At 40.2% G+C, this 23512-nt stretch overlaps 1 long non-coding RNA gene across 1 annotated transcript in view; it reads left to right on the forward strand.

Moving 5' to 3' along the window:
• LOC119697975 overlaps positions 1 to 17588 on the forward strand; it is a 19609-nt gene extending 2021 nt beyond the window's left edge. Inside the window, exons 4-5 of the long non-coding RNA XR_005256014.1 lie at positions 12112 to 12214; positions 17418 to 17588. This is a non-coding gene — a long non-coding RNA (uncharacterized LOC119697975). The remainder of the gene's footprint in view (positions 1 to 12111; positions 12215 to 17417) is intronic.
• The last annotated feature ends 5924 nt before the right edge of the window (positions 17589 to 23512 follow it).

Below are 23512 nucleotides of genomic sequence, written 5' to 3' on the forward strand. Positions count from 1 at the left end.
CTGGAAGGCTGTCCTGGGTGGAAGCCATAATGTTCTCTAATCCTCAAGCTACTGAAAGCTTTCTCAGTGATGCTGATAAAACTGGATTTTGCCACAACAGTGATGAAGACAAAAAAAAATTTCTAGGGCAGAATGGGCCAAAAGAAAGAGAAAAATTTCTCTTTTCCCTGGGAACCAAAGTGAGCTGAAATTGAGGTTGACCAGAACTCTTCTCAGCCCTCTTCTGAGGGCAATGAACTCTCGGGGGCTCAGGTGATAAGAGGTCAGCAGAGCCAGGCAATACCAAAGTCGTTTCTGAGTGCTACCCATTGCCAGACAAGAGGGAAATGATTACAGGGAGGCACTCTGCTTCTTGATATGGCGATAGCATGTTGCAGGCCTTTCTGCCTTCCAATCTCCTGCCCCAGAAGCTGGGATGAAGGTAATGCAGTGACTGCCTCTCCCCAAGGTGTTCTGCTGCCTCCAGCATATGTAGAACTGTACAACTCGTTGCTCCCAGTTGCAGGATATTACTCTAATCCTGTTCCTCATCATAATCCAGTATAACATCATTTTGAGTGACACTGCTCATTTCTTATTAGTAGTACAGTGCATCAACATGAGAAAATTCAGGGCTAAATCTAGATTTTGGCCATATATTTAACCACTAGCAAGCGTTCCTGTGAATGAAATTTTTCTGCTAATGATACCAGATTGGGAGACAGCTTCTTGAAAGACCTCTTGGCAGCAAAACTAACAGTATGTGCAAGATTCCTCATATAACACTGGTTTGTGATGGTGAGAGACAGCCTCGGATCAAAGGACAGTTTAAGCTGGAGGCTATCCCAGTCTTGGGACTTCACTGTCAATCCTTCCATTGAAGGTGCCAGCTCAGAGGGTGGATTTTCAGTTCAGTTTGCTGGCACAGCTGCCTCTACCCATGAGGGGCATGAGGACTGGAAAAACTTCCAGTTGCTTCCAACCTTCCTCTCAATTAATATTTTCAAGGTTAGAGTATGTGAGCAGCCACCACCTGTTGCCTGGGCTACACAGTTCTCTTGTAAAGGAAACTGTTCCTGAGAAGAACAGGTGAGTGTCCAGAATGGCAATCTTAGTCCTTGCTGTGAGGGGTCAACTTACTTTTGGATGTTTGTAAACATACATGCTCATTTTCAAATGAGTGTGACATGGTGCTTACCAAGAGAAGCAGAAGATTTTTCAGGACAGTATACAAAACAAAAAAATAACTTGTCTGGGGGCCTTTAAATGAACATGGCATAATCCTCAAAGCTTCTTATAACCATGACATTTTGATCTCCATGAGGGCATAACAAACACTGGAAAGTCATTTCTGGAAAAAAAAAAACTGTCAGCTTGTAAGGCTGTGTAACAAGGAGGTCACACTTCCAAATCAATGATAATTATGTGTAACTTCGAATAAAAATGGTGTTGCCAGGCACTGTGCAGCTTAACTGCACCTGCATTCTCTGGCACCAAGGGTGTCAGTCCCTGTAAAGTGGAGCAGAGGGAGGCACATGGTGATAAAGCAGGTCAGTGCAGAGAACATATCACAAGGTAAAAATGTTTCCATTTAACAGACAGAAATAATAAGTAGTAGTAAATATAAGATAATTGGCCTGCCAGGAAGGACCTAGGCTATGAGAACGTGAGTAGGAAGGAGAAAGCATCAAGCACAGAAGACTGGGGACTACTGTGGAAAAATTCTTCCTGCTTGCTGCCCAGTGCACAGCTGTGGTGAGAGACAAACACCATGTAGAACCAGCCTAGCTGAGGGAGCTGGAACCAAAGCAGAGATAGTGTTCCATCAGCCTTGCCAAGGCTGGAAAATATTTTTCAGGGATGATTGTCCAGAAGAGTTGCGAACTAGAAAAAACTGTCCCTTAAGCCACAGGGGCATGGTGTGAGTGTGCCTGTGTGGGTGAAGGTGCTGCTTGTGTGAACGCCTTACTAATATCCTGCTCCTCAGTGGGGCTGATTCAGATTCTTCCTGAGGTCCCAGGATACTGCATTTCAGAGGGAGACAGATGTGGCAGCTGGCACAGCTGGCATTGTCACACATCAGGTTCCAGATACACTCCTTTATTTCACTGCATAGCTGTGCACTTTGTTTCTCTGTGTTGCTTCTTTTCTCAATACAAGAATCGTGGTCAGTGAAAATATATGTTAGGCAGAAGCACACCTGTGTAATATGAATGCCATTTGCACGTGTGATTTTGTACAGACTTTTACAGTTAAAAGACTTAGAAGAATGGCAAGAACAAAGGCTTTTTCAGGTGAAAGCTTCTTCATAAAACCTCCCTCTAGAGCTCAAATGCTAAAAAGAGATCTTCGTGTCTGTGACTAATGAGGTTTTCATTTGGACTTGAAATAAACAATTTTTTTTTGCCAGTGCAGTTTTCAAAAGGAAAAATGTTTAAGGGCAAAGTAAAAATTAAAAGCTAGGACCTCACTTATTTCAGCAGGGTCAGGATTTCATACAGAAGGTGAAAATCCAGTCCATCTCATTGCAAATATTTTTTCCTTGCTGGAGGACGGGCACTGGTAGCTCTCCTTCCAGCTCCAGGCTGCATCTCCCAGCAGAGGGCATTGCAGAATGACATTAATGTTTTTCAGAAATCTGGCAGAAGGTAATCTGAACTTCAAGGGATTGTTTGGCCAGTCTAAAATTTATTTTCATGACCTCCACTGGAAGAATAGATCATCAGTCGTTTAAAACCAAAAGATGCTGTTAGCAAACTGTAGCTGGAAGATAAAAGGAATTTTTCCTTGCACTCTAAAAAAACCTAATGCCTGAAAGAGAAAGCCAGAAAGCATTTGTTCCTCAGCTTCTCTATAACACAATTTATTTTCATTTTTTAGATGATACTGTAGGCTGAATTGCAAAGACTTGTTTCAGGTTCAGATCCTCTTGATGTTCTGTAAAAAATAATAAAGTGTTTCCTATGGAAAATAAATGCAAAATTAAAATGATAATGATGTGAGCAACAAGAAGAGAGAAAGTTCAACATTTACAGTAGATGAGGATAACAAGCATAATTTAAAATCATGGGGGTAAGAAAGGAGATTTTTCAAAAGACTAGGGTGTGCTGTGTATCAAACCAAGAAGCTACAGGGTACCCTGATCAGTGCCTAGCCTTCAATGCAAGCTTCTCTCTTCCCTGCCATCTTCCCTGAGCCCTGCATCCCCCACCCATGAAACATCAGGAACACAGGGGCAGACAGGGCAGTACCTTTCCTGCAGACAGGTCATCTGACCCTGTCTCCACAATCTGGCTCGTTCTGTCAAGTAACAGTTGTGCCAATCCACCTTCTGGAGGCAGTGTGCATGGATTTAATGTAAATGAGCAGGTTGACTCCATAACACAGGCATTCTGTTAAGTCTTTGTCTACAGGCACTGTTCAGTCCAGCTTATTGTGTGGTCAACCAGCAAAGTGAGTGGGCACATACCTTGGCAGAGAAGAGTGAGGGACTGAGGGCAGGAGAGGCTGAGAAATGTGTGGAGCAACTGTAGGTTCTCTTGTTTAGCATTTGTTCTTTGGCAGGTCACAAGATGATCCCGACCGTTTGAAAGCAGTCACTGTAGTTTTACAGGTGGAGAAACTGAGTCACTCAGGTGATTGCAGCCTGCCCAGACTCATTAGATGAAATCAGGATAGAAGTACTTGGAGCACTCCCACATCTTGTGTTGATAAATCTCAGCTTTGCTGTGCACTCACTGAGCTGCACCATGTCTGTATGCTGTGGTGAGAAACACTTCCAAGGCAAAGAAGTCCAGGTGGGCAAGAGTTAAAGAGCAAATTCTACCACTTTGATTCTTGATAACATTCTCACTCAGGTTAGTTTACAGTGCTAAAACCAAAGGGACTTGAACAGAGAAAAGGTCCTGAATCTGAATTTCAATGAGTGATATTGAGGGAGTGATTGGGGTATTTTATATATACCCTAAAAATGCCTAATAGGCATTCAGCTCTGGAGCACTTGAAAGGACTGTAACCTTTCCTACAGTTTAACAACACATTTCTCCATAAAACTAACTTGAGAGAAATTCCCTGCATTCCCACACTGAACACTTAGCAGTCTTTTCAAACTTATGTTATTGCAGTAAATATAGCTTATAACCATAAAATTAAGGTTATGTAGACTTGTAACTTTTTATTTTATGCTAGCTCTGTGGGCCACTAGCACTTTCTACAGAGGTTGCTGTCCTGAAGTCTGCAATGAATTACGTGAGTAAACTAAGAAGAAACAAAACTCAGAAGAGTAAGAAGAAACAGAAAACAACCCTCGCTCTTTAAGAAGACACTTTGGGTGTTTAAGGGGAGAAGGGCAAACAGAAGGAACTTCTCATGCTTTTCCATTTCAGTTTAAGATAGTTCTTTGTGCTGTACAAGGAACTTGCTAGTATACATAGCTGTGATTGCACTCATGGGCTGTTTAATGGCTATGGAATTACTCAAAAAAAGAGTGATATATCTTTAAAATAACTAGTAGTGTTTTCTTGAAGTGCTACCAATGAGATTGGGACAACCTGTGCCAAGTGAAGCTCCAATGAGCAAAATTTAGATGATTTTTACTGTGATCTAATAAATAAAAATTGTTTCCATCCAGCACCATCCTTGCAATTTATGTTACAGATTGCTTGTGAAGTTACAGAACCTCTGGTTTCTACAGAAAATGGGCTCTGCTTTATTATGTGGTTTTACAGTGCCTAGAAAACCTTTGGCTTTCCAGTAATGTAACTGTAAGCTAAAATCTTAAAAAGCTAGTTAGCTTTTCTTTTTCCAGCAGTGACTGTAGACTGACTGTAGAGTCAAGCTTTTGAGCTCCTGAACAGAAATTCTTTGAAGTCTGCTGCTTTTAAGAAAGTAGGTGATCAGAAATGTTTGGAAATTAGCCCTCTCTATGGCAGATTTGTTACCTTCCACTACTTCTGTTGTCTTGAAAATTTTGAAGGCCAAGAACCACCTAATGAACAGCCTTGTTTTTCATGACTGCTCAGTTTATTGTAAATCTGTGATTACAAGTATTTGGCCAGCATGGAAATTGGATGCATCTTTAGTGGCTCAGACCCTTAGCTAAAAAAAATACAGCCTCAGCAGGAGGGGGCTAAGGAAAGGAGCAATTAATTTAGTTTTCCAATAGTATTGCAACAACACGGGCATCATAATTTAAAAGCCTTTGGAACAGTCTTCTTAATTTCCTCCTATCCCATTCCCTCCACTTCTTGTCTTGGTCTGGCTTTTGTTCACTTCATGCAGCCTGCCAGACCAACCCAAGGCTGCCTGAACCCAACCAGTTGGTCCCTGACGTAATCCCGAGTGGTGACCTGTGAGGCCGACCTCACGATTTGCCCGGCAGAAAAGGACCCACTTGGTTTTAAAGTGCTGGCTCTGTTTTGCGAAGAGCTGGCAAAGTACGTTTTTCTTTTTACTTTTATAGCTTGTTCCAAAGTCCATGGAGGATACACAGCTGGCTGGCAATACCACAGCTAATTCCATGGCTGCAGAGTCTTAAAAAGCCTCTGGTGGTGATGCTCAAAAGCAACGCACACGAGTAGTGCGCACTGTGTAATACGCGTGCTGCCTACAGACCTTCGTGCTCTCCACAAATGCACAGCATTAGTGAGGTGTTTCATTAATCTGTGATGGAAGTAAAGCAGATGTTTCTCTAGATAGCAAGTTCTAAGTACTCCTGAATTATGTCAATTCTGCTTTTACCCCCCTGCTTCTTGCTCTCCGTGTCTAATGCTACCGAAAGTGAATGACAATTACAAACCTGTTTTACAGTTTGGAAATTGCTTGTGTCTGGAGAGAGAAAGCTGTTCTTTTGAAACTCTTTAAATAAATATTCAGGTTCCAAATGAATTAGTATTTTTCTCTTGTTCAGTTGTTTATTGATGATAGTTCTATTTTCTCTAGAGTATCTATTTTTATGGCTTTCCTTTTTCCTTCTTGATGTTTCTGGCCTTGCAAGTAGTCTGGAAAAGTCTGCAGGACAAAAAAGAATACAAATTTACTGAAATTTCATCTAAATCATAACCCAGAAAAGCAGCAAGTAGAGAAATAAATAGTAATAACCCTTTTGGAACTAATCTCATCTCTCTCTTCTGATTAAAGGGAATTGCAAACATAAGACATGTCTCTGTAGCAGCAATCCCAAGGACAATTGTATAAAACATGACAACCAGACAGGTCTCCCAAACACTTGCTGGTAGCTAGGATGAGGTAGTTTGTATTTTCTTGTTGTTGAGTAAAGTCATCCACCCAGCCTTTACACAATAGCTGCCTGTGTGCACTGACGTGAATTATCTTACTGTGACCATAACAGAACTCATCGCCTTCAGTCAGCTAAATGTCAGCATGTCTTAACAAAAAAAAAATCAGGATATCTGCAGCTGAGGCTCACACTTCAGTTAGATTTCTTTCTCCAAATGTGGAAGATCTACTTTATGTTCTTAGAGGAACAGTGAAGTCCCAACTCTCAGTATAAGATCCCTAAAACCTCAAAGGAATGCATCAGAGCATTGTTTCTTTCACAGGTTGTGTTTGTCACTATTTTTACCACCCATTTTGAGAAAAGGATTTTGCTGTTTTTCTCATTTTTGAAGAGGTGTTCTCAATTCCTCCTATGGTGCAGAAAAAAGCCCCAGGACTCAGTGGCTACCATTTCATGCTTTTTAGTTGTTACATTAATGAAATTGCCTTTTATGTGTTCTTAGGGACTTCTCCAGTGTGTTTCCAGAGTGTTCAGAGTGTTTTTTTGGGGCTTTTTTTTTTTTTTTTTTTTTTTGCATTGCAGAATTAATGGTTAGGAAAACATCTCCATTGGCCTTAGAGCAGAGACTGGAACATGAGTCCCACTTTTTCCAGGAGAGTTTCCCAGCAGGATACACAGCCATGTTTATGTGATTTTCACCTGAGAGCCTGGAGTTGTGCCTTGTGGTTAGGGCACGGAGCTTGAACCTTTTAGGTAGAGAAGGGAATTGCCCAAGTGCTCTTTCCAGTAGGCTTTTACGTAAGACACTGATGGTAGAGTCACTGTAGTACAGCTTTTCAAACAACATAATGATCTCTAGCTTGTTCCTGAAAGGGCTTCAAGAGTTACTCTGGAGCTCTTGACCTCAAGCAAAAGTGTGTTCTGCAGCACAAGGAAAGGAGCTTCAGCTTGGGGTGGAAGGAGGCTGCTAACACCACCTAATGGCAACACATTGTTGCCCATGTTTCATGTTAGCTAGCTCTAGATTTATGTCCTCTTAGTGCTGAGGGTATTGGGCCCCATTCCTGGGATTTCTGACTAAAACTGCACATGTGGGGAGGGGCTGGTTTCTATTTCACCACCAATAATTCAGGCAGTGTGGCTCTTGGCATTCAGTCCTTTCTTCTTGCATTATCAGAACTACACAGTTGCCTGGTGGTGTGAATCTTGGTTGCTAGAGTTCAGCTAGGCAGCTGTTCATGTCTATCTCAATGGGTTGGGACTAATTAATCTCTTTTCCTTCTACCATTTGTCTGGGAAATACACATGTGAGGAGATCCAGCTCCATGGTATTTTTATTTGTAGGTAATCCAAGTTTTAAATATTATTTACGTGCAAGGCATAACCAGGTACTCATTCCATGGGTACTGCCTAAGTCCACCCTGAAACAGATATCCATCTTCTTCACTCAAGGCTTCACTGAGGCTTTTCCAGTTGTCTCTGGCACAGTGTATGGTAGAAATCCTGACTGGAATTGGCAATGGGATAAATAAATGCAGTGTAGTCCATGACTGAGGTAAAGAATGGTGTTAGATCATTACCTTAATAAAGTATTTTAGCTGCAGCTCCTCTGTGTGGATCACATGATGGGCAGTGGTTATTTCTGGTCAGTGGGTCATTTGTTTGGTGCTTTGGCAAAAAGATGAGGGGCAGAGAAGAGGAAGGAACAAGGAGGCCAACAGATACCTTGATGAGGGGGAAGACATTCAAAAAGTAGTGGAGGAGGAGCCTGGGCTTGACTGATGCTTGCTGACTTCACCACAGGCTACATTTATCCAAAAATCAAGGGAGGGGGGACAGAAGTTTCCTCTAATAAGAAACCTTAGATGATTTGCTTTTTGTTGGAGACCAATGTGTGAGCAGTTGTCTATGCCTGCTACCCAAGCACAAAGCTCCTGTATGATTATAAAGAGAGGTTGTTAATACACTTTTAAGTTTGCTTCTATTATTTATTTTTACAAATGTCCATGGTATGTCCATCATGGGAAAACCAAGACTAGCCAATGAAAGCTGAGCCGCAAAAGCAAAGTGTTCCAATGAATGTAAAATAGAGTTTTATAAAATCATGTGTTTTATAATCTTTATGAATTGTGACTGGTTTCCAGACTGAAAAAAAAAAATTACAGTGTCTGCAAAACTGCACCTGCAGCAAGGCTGTATAGTGCTGATGAAAAATGTGTATCATGGATTATTACAGTTTTGGGGTTTGTGGTGTTTGTTTTATTTTGGTTTTTTTAGGTCATGCATTTGCCATTATTTATGGCAATTCCTTTAGGACAGCACTGGAGTCTTGAGTGTTAAATGTGTTCATATGCTCTGGGGTACCTGCATGCAATTTAAATGGAAAAGAAGATAAGTGTTTGAGAAGATTGAGCTCTACAGCCACTGGAAATTGGAAGGAGAGAAATTTTTGCAGCTAGATGTCACAGTTAAATCTTAATTACAGTCATACTGGTATTAAATCCAGTGTGACTCCACGGGGAGCTTAACAGGGTCCTGGCCACACTGCTGCTGAATTAAACACAGCTTGTGCCTAGCATGTTGCAAGGCACCCTTTGGTGGAAATAGCCCTTGGTGGATGTAGGCAGGTCCAGGCAAGTTCACAGGCAGTATCCCAATTGTCTTTTATAGTACTATTTTCTGGTGCCCTGCTGGAGTTCCTGGTAACCAGAAAGCTTAATAAAAAGCTGTAGTACATATTTAGGAAGTGAAGATCTAAGAGAAAAATGTCACTAATGAAAATACTGAAGAAACATGATACTAAGATTAAAAAATGTCATTAGTCAGGTTGCCAGCTCTGTCTAAGTAGTGCTGTAATGACTCTTGGAAAAAAATTAATAGAGTAGTTCTGAAGACATTGCAGGAACTAGTAAATAGAACATTTCATAGGTTATGTTTTCTCCTTTGTGTGCATATAGTCAGGGAAGAATATACCACATAGAAAAATTAGAATGCCTAACATACTTCACATCATGGCTATCCCTGCTGTGCTTTCCACAGTTTAAAATTGTATTCCATGGACTTACAATATTTTCTTTGATTTGCTGCCAATATTTGCTTAAGCAAATTGAAGAGCTCGTACTATACTAGGGTAGAAAGAGTGATAAATTGCAAAAATGCAGTAAATGTTAAAGCCACAATTTTGAGCAGAAATCTGAAGAAATTGCTCTCATGGCTGATAATTTTAACAGATTGAAAGGAAAACACATGATCACATAATACAGTAAGTGAAAGCTTGTGATAGAGGATACAGGTTAAAAATTTTTTGCTACACCTAAAGAGAGTTCAAAGTATTTTTTAGCTGGTTCCCTGAATCACAGTTCATTACTGTTCAAAACCAAGGCTATGATTACTAGAAAAAGTTTACCAGATATTGTGTTCAAATGTGAGAACTCAGATGCTAAAATCTGCCTTAAAAAAAGTGCTTGCAGCTCCATTGTTGACTTCGGGATAGAATTTGGTCCAATTGTAATTCTTTTAGTCTATTTTCTTATTAACAAATTTGTGTTGCTTTTGTTTATTTCTGCATGTGTGGAGAAAACCATTGCAGAAACTCTATTTTCATAGCCACGAGGCACACAGTACAGAGCAGAACTAAATCCTGACTTGGTACAATCTAGTTTTGCTGCACTGCAAATTGAGGTTTAGATACAAGTTTTACAGTTTCTGGGAATCTCTTGAAAAGCAAAAAAGGAGATGCATGATCAATTATTATGGACAGGACATACTATTTTATGAAGTATAACAATCAAAATAATAGAAAAGTGGCATGTATTCTGTCTCTGATTTATACTTGCAGAAACATACCATGTATTTATACTAGTTAATCTGAAAATATGCATGCTACTTAGATCACTTTAAAATCAGTGATTTTGATCACTGTACAAAAATATTTAGAAATTCTAATTTCAACAAAAGAAGGAGCTCAGTGAGGTACAGAACTAATGAAGTCTCGTATTCCATTGCCTTGTTACTTTTAGGTGGAACCTTGGATATTTGACTGAAGCTGTCATTTCAGTTAGATGTTCTCAGATCTTTTAATATCTCCTTAATATGGGGATACCTAATTACTTTTATTGAAAGGCTATTAATGGAAAATAGGCCTCACCACAGGTACTTATTATGTATTTGTACAAAATTTTGTAAGAAATACATGTTGGGAACAGACAGCAGTAGAAAAGAAGACATAATGAAATCTCTTTGAGTTTGCTTCTCTCCATAAACCTCTCACATCCAGTGACAGAAGAATTAGGTGATATTCTGACCCAGTGGGGTAAAACCAGGCCCTGGAAGAGTAAATAGCATATAACACATAGTGAAAGAAGGAACTGAAGTGAATCATTGGAGAGCATCTAAACAGCTGAAATATGTTCACTGACACTGTTATTTGAACAGTTGTGAATAACAACCACATTAATTGAAGTCAAAGTTTCTCCGTAATAATTCAGAAAGAGAACAAAAGGCTTAGACTACTAAATAAAACATTTGCTATGAAAGGCTTGCCCAGCTCTAGTTCATATATTGTAAAAGGATGTTGGCTTAAGAGATGCTTTATTACCAAACTCAGATAAGGATACAGGGAAATGCTGCCTGAGGACTTCATTAAAGGAGCTATGGAGTAGGAGATCTAAGAGTGGTCAATAGTTGAAATGAAGGTATTTTTACAACTTTATGACTCTAGAGTATTAAGCAAAGGATGTAGCCAGTGGAACTTGGGGGAGGAGACAGACAGAGAAAAATAAATGTAAGACAGTGTGCCAAAAGATAAAACATCTTTTGGCAAGCTTATTTTGACTTTTTAAATTGGAGCAATGAACTACAATGAACAGTCCCTGCTTTCCACCATTATGCAATGACTTCCACCCCATTGTCCATTGGTGGCCCTCTGTGTCAGTAGACACAGATCAGCTCTGGGTTTAAATGGTCCTGGCACATTATGAGATCTCACCTGATTCAGGTCTGTGAGTTTCCTCAAAGCAAACCTCTGATTCTGCAGACTGCTGTGCTGTTCCTCCTGCAGCAGACAAAAGCATGTGGCTTTACTGTGATAATTTCCTCAAGGTTATATTGACCTTAACTAGTGAGTCAAGTGGATAATATCCTTGTGGGAGGGGAGGACTAAGCGAGGCTTTCCACTTCTTTCACATGCAGCAATTTTAAGAATTACGGTTTTAAGAATTACGAGGTGTAACTGGGAAGGGATTGTGGGATTGTCCTGAAAATTGCAGACCTTTGAAAAGGAAGCTTTATTAATTTTTAGTGATATAAATGCCATTCACCTTTACAAATCTTAGGCATCTTCTGTGGAGCAGTCTGTGGACAGTGCTAAGAGTTCCATATGCTTAGGTAGGTTGCTGATTTTACCTAAGAGAAGGCAGTTTCTCACATGTAATAGCTGGCAGAAATCATTATCAACAATGAGGCAGGTACATCTTTATTGGATGGGACCTGTCATAAGAAGAAGGAGAAGAGTTTCCACTAAACAAGAATCTTTAAGGATTTCTTTTATAAATTTCTCCTTAGTTCTCTTCCACTTTCTTCTTTAATTTAGGGGTTCCTGAATTCCCTTTAATGCTGCATGGTGAATTCAACACACAGGGTTTCATGCTAATCAGGATACCTGAAGGACTGTAGTTAGTGGAGAAGGTTTTTTGGTCAAAGAAAGATTTGTATCTTTATTTTCATTTGATTTTTGTGGCTAACTTTAACATTAGCTTCTCCAGTTCATCTTCATACTGTCCAAATTATCCATGCTTACTTATTGTACTTTTGCAGTTACTGGTCTGCTTTCAGCCATTAAAGGCTGAAAAAGACCAAGATGAACACAGATTCATGGAATGATGTATTCTGTCTAGTTTCAGATTCCAGATTACATCTTCTTCCTGGCCCTGCATCCAAGACTTTCATGGAAAGTGACTTCATGGTACTGAGGACCAGGCAAATTTGAGGAGAAAACAGGTTGGTCAAATGAAAGAAGAAAAAAACCCCAAACATGCTAAACCCTAAAACAGTCCTGCCAAAAATCCAAAGCAAAGCACAAATTCAGTAACACTGGAACTGCTCTGTGACCTTTCACAGGTGGGAGTTGAGGAATTAAAGAAACCTTAGAAAACTGAGGTCATGTCTGCTTAGCCTAGACATTAAAGATCCCGTGGTGCTTTACATACTAGGAGGGGAATTACCCTCATGTTCTGACCAAAACGTAACCTTTTTCCCAGAGCAAAGGAGCATCCATACTCTGATTAGAGCCTCTTCTCCATCCTGGAAGTGTTCTGCATTTTGATGATGCAGCTTGTGCCTTTGTGTAAACACACAAACAAGTGTATACAGCAAGACTTGGGTATTGAAGGGGGTTTTGCTCACACAAAAGCAAATTTCCCATGTTTGTACAGTGTGTGAAATGCTTGTGGTCATGCCTTGGGAAGGTATGTTCCCTTGGAAAGGGAAGTATTTGGGGATTATTTTTTAGATAATTTTCATTATTTATTATTAGTTTAGAGGGATGGCCAGCAGTGCAAGCAAAAACATGTAACAGCTGTTGTGCTTGATTGGGCAAACATTCTTCTTTACACATTAGGGCAGTGCTTTTGACTTCATCATAACTGTTAGGAGTATTGGTGATATTTACCAAAATTAAATTCAATTTGGGAAAATAATTTAGGTGAGAAAAATAAATTGCAAATATACAGGTAAACGTGCAAGAATATCTGCAGAGCGTAGCTTTGATTTATAATTAGTGTTTGCCAAGTTCTGTGCTAATGGGTCAGAATTGGTCCCTCCTACTTCCTAATTTTAAAAAGAATCCAAATGCAATTTCTGTCATCTTTTAAAGCACTTTGACTCTAGGGATTAAAATAACTGTGATTTCTGCACTAAGTTATACCAGAGAGTAATTTTTGTTGTACTGTAGCATAGACTTTGAATAGTTGCTATTTCAATACAAAAATAAAAACCATTCGCTTAATGTGTAATTAATAGTTTGGCATTTCCCTAAGGCTTTACCCAGGACCCCTTCTGTTTCTGTTTTGTATTACTGAACTCCCCTGCTAAATATTTCCAGATCATATAGATTTAGATAAGACATGTTCCAGAACTTATAACATTTTTTATTTTGACTTTTACAGTATTTATTAGTGTAATGAAAATAATACTTTGACAAGTCCCCAAATAAATGGTAATATTCACCCCTGGATAGCTGAGTGAAATGTTCAGTGCTATGGGTTATTTAACTGTGCTTACATTACAGACATAAAAGATATGATAAAAATTTTAGTGCAGATCCGTTAAAAGCTCGTGACCCTCTCCTTTGACCAAGGTGTTGATCCTGTAGTTTGGGAAGCACTGGAGTACATTGGCAGACATGAGAAATGCCACAGGGCTCTCTTGGGAATACAAATAGACTACAGGATTGGGACTTAACCTTGTAAGTGCTTTGGGGCATTCTCTGGGACCACTCTTACCTCCTTCTATGCATAATAAAAAGGTGTATGAAGAATAATTTGGTGAAAAATATGTGACTCAGAAATGGAATAGCTGGGAAAATATCCAAAATTGTCAGATATCAAAACCTCAATTATGATAAATTGATATGAACTTCTGCATTCCTAGAGATAAAGAATTTTACCCCTACTCACCATTATGTATGAAGTTATTGAATCCACTTTTACACTTAGTACTGTATGAATGAAAACTACTTCTGACAAGCATAAAAAAGCCCATTTCTGTGTAACAGAATGTGTGCTTAAGGCCTGTAAAACCTTAAAGGTGACATTTGTCTTCTTTGTAAAACTTTTAACACACTATTGAGCCTATTCAAAAATTAAGAAGCCTTTGGAATCTAGGCTGGATTTCAGGATGTGTGTGCATACAGAAAGAAGGGCTTTGTAGAGCTCTTTGGCCCAAATGAATGCATTTTCTCCTTTATGTGGCAGATCCCAATTTACAGTTCCCCAGCTGTGTCTTCATACCATAGTTCTTTTCCTGGTGGATGTGAGTCAGGTGGTCTTTACCTCCACACCATTTTGTCACCCACACAGATTTTCTAAAAAGAGAAACATCAGTTCAAAACCAAGAGCTGATGGGTCTCTGTTAGAGAATATTAAAAATGATGTTTCAACATTTACGAAAACCAGTATTCCTTTTGCTAAATGAAAAGTTTCAACATAAAAAATAGTTTTTCCATTTTTTAATCCCAGCCATAAAATGTTTCCAAACATGAGAAAAACTCCTAGGTTTATGCTCCTTGCAAAGTTCAGTTGTTCAATACATTTCTTGCTTGTCTAAAAATTGTGTAAATGGCAGCAGGTTTGCTACACGAGCAAGGCTGAGAGGCACAGAGGTGTTTCCCTGACAAAAACACTTATGTTAAATAACTTGAAATTCTTTTTCTCCTCTTGGTTCTTCCAGAATACACCACATTGAATGTTGGTTCAAATTTTCATTTCTTTGGAGCATGCCCACTTTTTCATTGACACATCCACAGAGTTGGCTGTGATTTTTTAACATGAAGCTTCATAATTGGAAGAAATTCCTTCTTGCCAGTCTTTTTTCAGTACATGCTTTCATATGTCTGTTAAGGGAACTTATTTGACTGCACAAACACATGGAGAAATTTGAGATTAATTCAACATTAATTCAGTGCACACCTTACTGTTTTTTCAACATAAGGAAGAGTGATCAGTTTTTTGTTTGGTATCACTGTACAGGTATTGTCTGAGACCATCTGGGAATGATCATAGCATCTATGACTGGAAATGCCATGTTTTTACTCTTTCCTATATGAGTGTGAAATGTCACGTGCTGGTCCACACATTACCTCAACCCTTTGCAAATAGATTATTTTTATAACAGCTCTGCAGAGCTCTGTCTCTTTGCAAAGCCATGCACCTTGAAAATTAATTGCACCTGAACGTAATGAATCTGAAAAGAAATTAGCTAACTCTCAACTGTACTGTTCACCAGTATGTATGCAGAACACATAAAATTTATAATCTCTTTCCTTTTCACCACAGCTACCATTATGTGATGGATCAGTAGAAATAGGTTTCTTGATGATTAAAGAGCTAAGTGTTAGTACTATTTATGTGTATGAAAAACTAGCAATATTTTTAATTGCTTAATGTCTTCTTTGAAACTAAAAGAAGATTAAATCTCTTGATTAAGCATGATTAAAGTAATAAATGTAAAATTAAAGTATGATTAAAAACCTAACGCATGGCCCACCAGTAGAGTTAATACATTACCAAGTCTCCTCCCAAGCACATTTTCACCATTCTTATTGACATGTTGAAAACTGCTATTGGCATCCTTGTGCAGGTTATGCTTTCCTTGTTCATTCTAGTGTCCGAGTTGCTCTAGGGATTATACGGGGAATTTGGGACTTTCCTGTGGTTAAGTGCAACAGGAAAATGACTGGCAACAGGGTAGAAAAGTAAAATAAGGGCAGAATAAAAGCAGTAAGACAGGGCTGGGAGGGAAAGATCGTGAATCTGTATTGAACAAGTAAAGGAACTTCCTTCCAAGCAATGAAGCTGCCATTCTCTGTTCTGTCTCAGAACTCTTATCCTAACTGCTGTTACCTCTGCCTCATTGAAATGGGTATCTCCCATGACTTCAGTGAGAACATGATAAACTGAGCACTAAGTACAGATGGATATCCCACTTTTAGCATGTTTTGAAGGTTATGTATTCAATTTACACTGGTCCTGTGCACGAAGTTGGAGCGCACTATTTTTATCTTAAAAAAGGAGAAAAAATTATCAAAAAATCAATGCAATTCTTTATCCCTGAGATAGCTTTGAATTTTCAAGACCCTCGTCTGAGTTTCTAGGTGCTGCATAGTTTTGTGTCCTGGTTGGAAATACTTGTATCTGAACTAGGACCTATGATATGCTGCAGGTTTTGCTTCCCTAAAGTTTTATGACTTCAGGGTAAGCAGCATTTGAGTGTGTGGGCAACCAAGCTGTGCTGGTGACAAGCAGATTCTGCCTGCTTAGATTTATCTGTGTAGAAACCTCCAGATGCAGCATGCTGGTGATGCAAGAAGGACTTGGAAATTGTTCATAACTTTCCAGAGTTACACTGAAAGAAGGTCTTGATTGTTCATTTTGGTGAGGAGCAGGAAGATCACAGATAGCCAAGAAAAAGTCTTCTTAGCTGTAAAACAGGGAAGTAATTCAGCCGAGCTCTGTGAATAGGACTGTTGCAGCGCGCGTCCAACCGCTGGTGATCTCTCTGACCTGGCTAGCGGTTGGAGATGGGCCGGCAACAACACCCTGAGGGATAGCACGGGGAAACCCTCTGGTCTTTGGAACTCAACGATGGTGTGGCACAGCAACAAGGAAGGATGGGTACAACTGAAGTGCCGAAACGGAAGATATTTATTAAATAAATAAAAGAGTACAAACAGGGGTGCAAAACAAAACATAAAGAGGCTGCTTCAGAAGACCCTGAAGTGGGGCTGACACACACACACACACACACATATATATATATATATATATATATATGTATATATATGTATGTATGTATGTATATAGTCTCTCACAGAATGTTCTAGAAGCCTCCTTCTGGCCAATCACAGGTTGTTGATCTGCATGGCCACTCCCAATTGGTCCCAGAGTCCTTTGTGAGTCCTTTGCTCCTCACCATAAGCTACCTGGATGTCATCAGTTGTGGCATCTTATTTCTTGCAGTATATTGTTGGTTGCTTGTGGTGTGGCTGTGTGGCCAGTCTCTGGCTGGTCTGCTCCAGGGAAAGCTCTCACATAGAACAAAGGGAAAAGCAGGATGGAACACAGTCCTCACTTACTTAAATCTGGTAACAGCACAGCTTGAGGTAACTGTTGTCAAAGGTTAACAGAGGAAATATGATCTAGGGTTCATCCAACTGTGGATTTCCTAGGGGTCCAGACTCCTGTTTTCAACAGCCTTTTCACCAGTCTTGTCATAAGCCCACTGATTCTTTCTTTGCAGAATAGCTGAGTATAAGGGAGCATTAGAGCCATGTTAAAACTTAAATTTTTGTTAAAAATTGTAGAACCATTTAGGTTGGAAAAGACCTCTGAGATCATTGAGTCCAACCATTAATCTAGCACTGCCATGTTCACCATTAAACCATGTCCTCAGGAGTTTCTGTCTTTTGCATTTATTCATGTTGCAGGTGTGTTCAAGGAATTGGCAATGATTTGTGGTACACGCTACAGATGAGTTGGAAAGGATCTTTTCAAAGAGGGGGCCCATGCAATATTCAAACAACAGCCAATTGGACATGCTCTGCAGGAATATTTTAGCACCCAAAAACCAGACCTGGCGGCAGCTATAACTTAGGAACATGCGGAGAATAATGCAGGTGAGCTAGTGGTGAGCATGTTTGCCTCTCTTACAGGCACTCCAGGCTTGCTTAAGGTATGCTGGCACTGCTAGAGTTTTTGAGAAGCCATCACTTGTGGAAATGGGTTTGAGACACAACACATCACAATAAAATCTGAAAACGCTTGAACAACTAGATGTGTGGTTTACCCTGACATCCTAAAGTTGACTGAAATCTCTGAGTAAAAGAAAGTGAAGTCTGAGCATGGTAAAAAAACCAGCAATGTGTCAGAGAATCATGTGAAAAGCTTGAAGGGAGAAAACAGAACCTTTGCTGAATGCTTAACTACTTTCCCAAGTGAAAATACAATGGCTTCTATGCTGGTCACAATTATGCTGTTATAAATCTAGTGATTTCTTCTGTGCTACCTTGGATTTACAACATTGTAACCAGCCTTACAGTCTTGTTGGGTCTGCTGCTGCCAAAGAATTGTATTTTCTCGCTCAGGCACACCCAGGAGACTTCTCTTTAAGTTGTCACTCAGCAAGTGGTCTATCTTCTGAAAGTAAAGCATGAAGATTCAGCATGTCCAATTCCTGCTTCTTTTAGTGATTATTCTGTATTTAGTCCGGGTTAGGAACAAAAATTTAGTTCTAACTGGCTAATCTGATAGTGATCTGATTTGCAACCTTGTATTTTGATTTTGAAGTAGTGATTTGACAGAGAAACCCATTGGATTCAACGTGAGGCTGATCTGTATCAAGGCTCAGCCACAAAGCTGTAGGACTGGAGGGGGGTCACAAAATGTCCCACCGCCTGTATCACAGCAGGATTCCACGACATGTCTGGCTGGTTCTTAACAATCTGCACTGTCTTCTCCAACAGACGGGAGCTTTGGTCCACTGCTCACTCTGACGTCCTAGACTGAAAACTCTTTCCTTCCTTTCCTGCATTGCTCTGAAATCTTCTTTACTGCAAATTAATTTTTCGTCCTTTTCTCCATGGCCACAGAGAACAGTTAATCATATCTGTCTCCAACAGGCTTTTTCATACTAGAAAACTTGTTATCATGTGTCCCTTCAGTCTCCTCTTTTCTAGGCAAAACAGACCCAGTTCTTTTAGCTTTTTTCCTCATAGGTCATGTTTTCAAAACCTCTTAGCATTCTTAGTATTGGTTGTTGGTTTTTTAAATTTATTTTGTTTTGGTTTGGTTTGGTTGTTTGTTTCTGTTTTTGTTTGTTTCTGGTGGTTGTTTGTTTGTTTGTTTGTTTGTTTTTTGTATAAAAGAGAAGACAGTTATTCTGGGAAAATTATTTCCCCAGCATTTGGCCATGGTGAGTCCCTGCAGTGAGACCATTTCTTCCTTGCTAGACGGTGTATTACCCATCTTTGCGTTAATGGTAGCCTGAGGGTCTCAGGCTTGTTACCTGTTATCTCTCATTATCTTGTTATCTGTTGTCAGTCTCTGTGGTCACTGTGTGGTGTGGAACATGAAAGTAGAATGGTGAAGAAGTACTACTGAGTAGGGGTAATGTGTGCTAATGTGTGCTAAGTCGTACAGATTTATCATGCAGATAACTGATTGAAAAGTCATACATTTAATTGTTTCCAAGAAGCCCACCTTTAGAAATCCCTCCTTAAAGAGGGAAGTTAGTAGGTACCCTTCTTGGAAGATTCTGGAAGGTGGATGCAGTGGAGTCATGGAGCATCAGTGCTGATGATTTGAACTAAGAATTGATGTTTGCATTGCTAGTGGGAAAGTCTTCTCTGCAGTGCAGAAGAAAAGTGTTTTCTATCTCTGACTTTTTCTCCCTCACCCCTCATGACAATGGTATTTCTGGAGGAGGAACTGGTCAGGCTTGTCTCAAGAGTCCAGGCTTGGCTCTTTTCTACCCTAAACATACAGGAATGTTATGTTCTACTGACTTTTCTACCTAAAGCTTGAACTACTCATTCTTCTGTTACTCATTTTATTAAAGTACACCAGGAAATGTAAGGATGATATGAAAAGCCTCTCAGAGTCCAGGATCAGCCCTGGGATCCCTTAGTCCCATGACTAGTCAAAATAATGTGTGAGGTTATATTGGATTTTTCACATTTCCTTTCAATGGGGGCAGAGGACTGAAAAATGTCATCAGATATGTCCAAATCCATTTTTACTTTTATTAAGCATCCACTTATTGCCCTTACTTTGATACATAAAATTTGCCATAATTTCTGAGTCTGGCACTGCTGAGGAACTGCAGCCTATTGATTCTGGCCTGCAGTATGTCTGTGACAAACACACAGCAGCTACTCTGATGAGTAATATTTGCTACAGTATTAAATGCTGGTGGGAATGCAAATAGTAATGAATTCATCCTACAAATTTAGAGTTGCCCCTAAATTAGCTCAACTAACTTCTGCTGAAGTTAAACTCTGCCTACACTGGCTATGACAAAGAACTTCACTTCTGCTCTAGGACAGAGTTAAGTCTACTTCCAGCTGAGACGGCTAATTAAATGTTTTCACAAATGTGCATGGATAGCACCAGACTGTTTCAGAGTCACATTTACAATCTGAAATCTCCTTCAGGAGCTGTAGACCCCGTTCAGAGAAGGTTGAAAGAGCCACTTGTGTCACAGTTTGCACTGTCAAGACCACAAAGCAAGCACTAGCCAGCGGGGTGCAGCTGCAGGCAAAGCTTGTTGGCATGCTGTGTCAGCTGGGAATAAGGAAAGTGGAAGCACTGCCCTCCTGTGACCCCCAATGGGAGAACTTGACAAGAGGAGAAGGCTGTGGGACTGACCAGGAGGAGCTGGGAGGGAACCAATAAAGAGGTACAGACATGGATGTCCTTGACCTTGATGAGATGATGCATCTCACTGCCTTCCATATACTAAGGCAGGAGGCAATTTACTCAAGATTGCAGAGATATTACAGAAAGCTACCAAAGAGAAGACCCTATGAATCCTTCTTCAATCCAGTTCCTTCTAGACACAGCTGCAGGTTGCCTGCGTGGGTCTCCCATATTGATCCTGAATTGCTGTTTATTCCTTTTGCAGCCTGGAAGAAAGTAGCAGGATTTCTGGATTTTCATTCCTTCGGAGTAATTTTTATCTTTTGTTTCCTGTGTTTGAATTATAAATGCAGTCATGCCCATGTAATACTGGCAGAAGGGTTTCCTAAAAACTGCAAAGGTACTTCTAACCTTCTGCCATTATGTCATTATTTTTGCCAACTTCTTGGACATTCAGAGAGTGTTTACTTTCCCATTTTATATTTTTGCAGAGTGGAGATACATACTGTCAGACTGTAGTGAAACACGTCTAATTAAATAACCCCATCCACATTCACATACAAGAGTGGCCAATTCAGGAGCTGCTAGCAGTTCTGCCACAAGCTGAAATACCATGCCATTAATTTCTTTACATTAAAGTGCAGCTTGCTAAAAAATAATTTTTTTTCCATCACTGGTGGAATTAGAACTTTCCTGATGCCTAGTTTGGCAACAGAAAGGATGGCTTTATGAATGGATGTGTAAAATAAAAGAAACTGTTGCTGATGATCAGAAGGCAATTTAGCTTTCTGCCATGAAGAACAACTTCCAGAATCAAGAAAAATGTGAAGTCTGTGTTCTGTGTATTTACTGTTCACCGGTGCAGGATGCTATGGTCAATCAGTTGTTAGTGTAGACCTTCAACAAACCACATAACTCTTTCAACCTTTCTACTTTTCTGCGCAAATGAAAAAGTAACTGTAAATCTTGCTGACAATTACTTCTGTATCTATTGGCAGGCAGTCAACTTTGGCCTGAACAACATGGGAACAATATGTGCTGCACAGCCAATGCCCATTAATTGTCTCTTTAGTTTCTCCTGCAGCTTGTAGAACACATTTCTCCCAGGTGATCTGCTTGTTTAAACATTAGTACAAGATTGTCTGGCACAAAATGCCAATAATTTATGAGTCAGATTCTGCTTTTCAGTAATGTTTACAGTGCTCTATTGTAGAGCACATTAGATACTCTAAGTACAGGTAAAAATGTAGGAAAAGTGATTTTTTTTTGTTACCTTCAAGAAGCAATTAAAATTACTCTAATTTTTCTATGTACTGTTTCATCAGCTGACATAGACCCAAAGCTTGCTTTTATCTCAGTCCACGTATGTATTCTCATTAGTGAATGGCACAAGGATACAGTAAAAGCAGCTTCCAGATACTTTCCTCTTTCTGCACAGAATTGCTGTCTGGCTTGCCTTGTCATCTTGACTCCCTGATGTACTGTTGTACTGATTAATCGCTGTTTTTGTTTCTCTGGCTTCTCCAGTACTTCTCCCTGGTTTCTGAGAAGGGTGCTGTGACAGTAGGCAATAATAACTGCTTGGCTGCTTTGGATACTTTTCCAGTGGGAACAGTTGACCTTTGACTTTCTACTTCTGAACTAGTCTGTCAGTGCTGAATGCTTTATAACACTTATTTAATGACCAATCTCTTCTCACCTCTCCCAAAGACTTAATAGCAGGAGCTGTAGTGAGATCTCCTATCATCATCTTTTTTTGTTCCAGAGGCATTACTGAACATGCACCAGTGTTTTATGTAATGTTGTTACAGCTAAATCCAAGTAACACACAAAAGCAAATGAAGAGGAACAAATAGTGCCCTGAGTACCACCTCTTTAAGACTTTTCATTCAATTTTATTGTACAGTTTAGTCACTGGAAACCCACCGAGGATTGGACTATGTTAGACTATTCTAGTTAAATGTTAAATGAAGATTCAAACTATAGTTTAGGTATACTAACTATAGTGGCGTTGAATTAAGTGTCCTTTACAATTTTGAGGATCACCTGCTATCTCAGGCTCCTGGGTCTGGAGTTTGGAATCAGACATGTTTTCTGTCCATTTTCTGGTGGTAATATCTGGATAATGCTGCACCAGTTACTGTATTTGGCCTATAGCTACTTCAGTTGACTCAAAGTCTTCTTCTTACCTTCAAATTTGAGTCCAGCTCAAGTCTGTTTGAAGACCTGAGAACACTGCAAAGGATGGATGGCTTGCTGTTGTGACTCATCTATTCCGCTTTAACAGGAGACCCCTGGCACCTTTTGTGGGATCAGTTAGTGCCTAACTCTCAGGGGGAGTGAATCAGGCTCCTGCTGGTAACCTAGCATTAGGCTCGTTCCTCTGTGTGTGCATGGTAGATTTATCTCCCACTAGGCTGTGTACCTTTTTCACTAGACCTGAGAGATGGACTAATAGCAAATCCAGCAGTAGAGTGTGTCACAGACCCCGCTGACCCACCCTGCCCTGCTCTGATGCTGCTGCCCTGCCGGAGGCGGGCAGGCAGCCCCTGCCCTCTCTGTCCCTTCAAACAGTGCTGGATGAAGAGGAGGGTGCACAAGGAGTTGTGTGGACCTCAGAAATGTTTGCTAGTGCTGGAGATGTGTCTGTAGCAGCCAGCTTGCCTAAAAGTGCTGTGTGGGAGGAGTGCTTGCGCTTTGGGCTGTCTCTGCAGTGAAGTTCTGCCTGGGCTCTGGGCCTGGGCCATCCCAGGGCAGTGCTTGTGCTTATGCCAGTGGCAATCAGTTCTTCACCTTGACCAGTAAATAAGATAGAATGGGCACAACATTTATTCCCTGGAGAACTGCATTTGTGCTAGTGAAATATTTAGGCCAGAAAGGGATGGTGCTTCTCAGTCTTGATTACGAGGCTGGACAGAGAAGATACAACTGGATTACAAGGACGCTCACAGACCTGGGAGGATTCTTCTTTCTCCTTGGCTGGTTTAGTTGAGCAGATATAATTTTGTTGCAATGCCCAGGATTGGAGTGCTGTCCTGGAGAGCAGCACCGACACAGTGGGGCTCCTCTGCCCATCTCTGAGGATGTTTGCAGTCCTCCACAGAGGTTCCTGGGTATGTTCATTAATACAGTCTGTCTGAACTAAAGTATCCTAATGAGACAAGAA

The sequence above is a fragment of the Motacilla alba genome, chromosome 2, assembly GCF_015832195.1.
Source record: "Motacilla alba alba isolate MOTALB_02 chromosome 2, Motacilla_alba_V1.0_pri, whole genome shotgun sequence".
Taxonomy (NCBI): domain Eukaryota; kingdom Metazoa; phylum Chordata; class Aves; order Passeriformes; family Motacillidae; genus Motacilla; species Motacilla alba.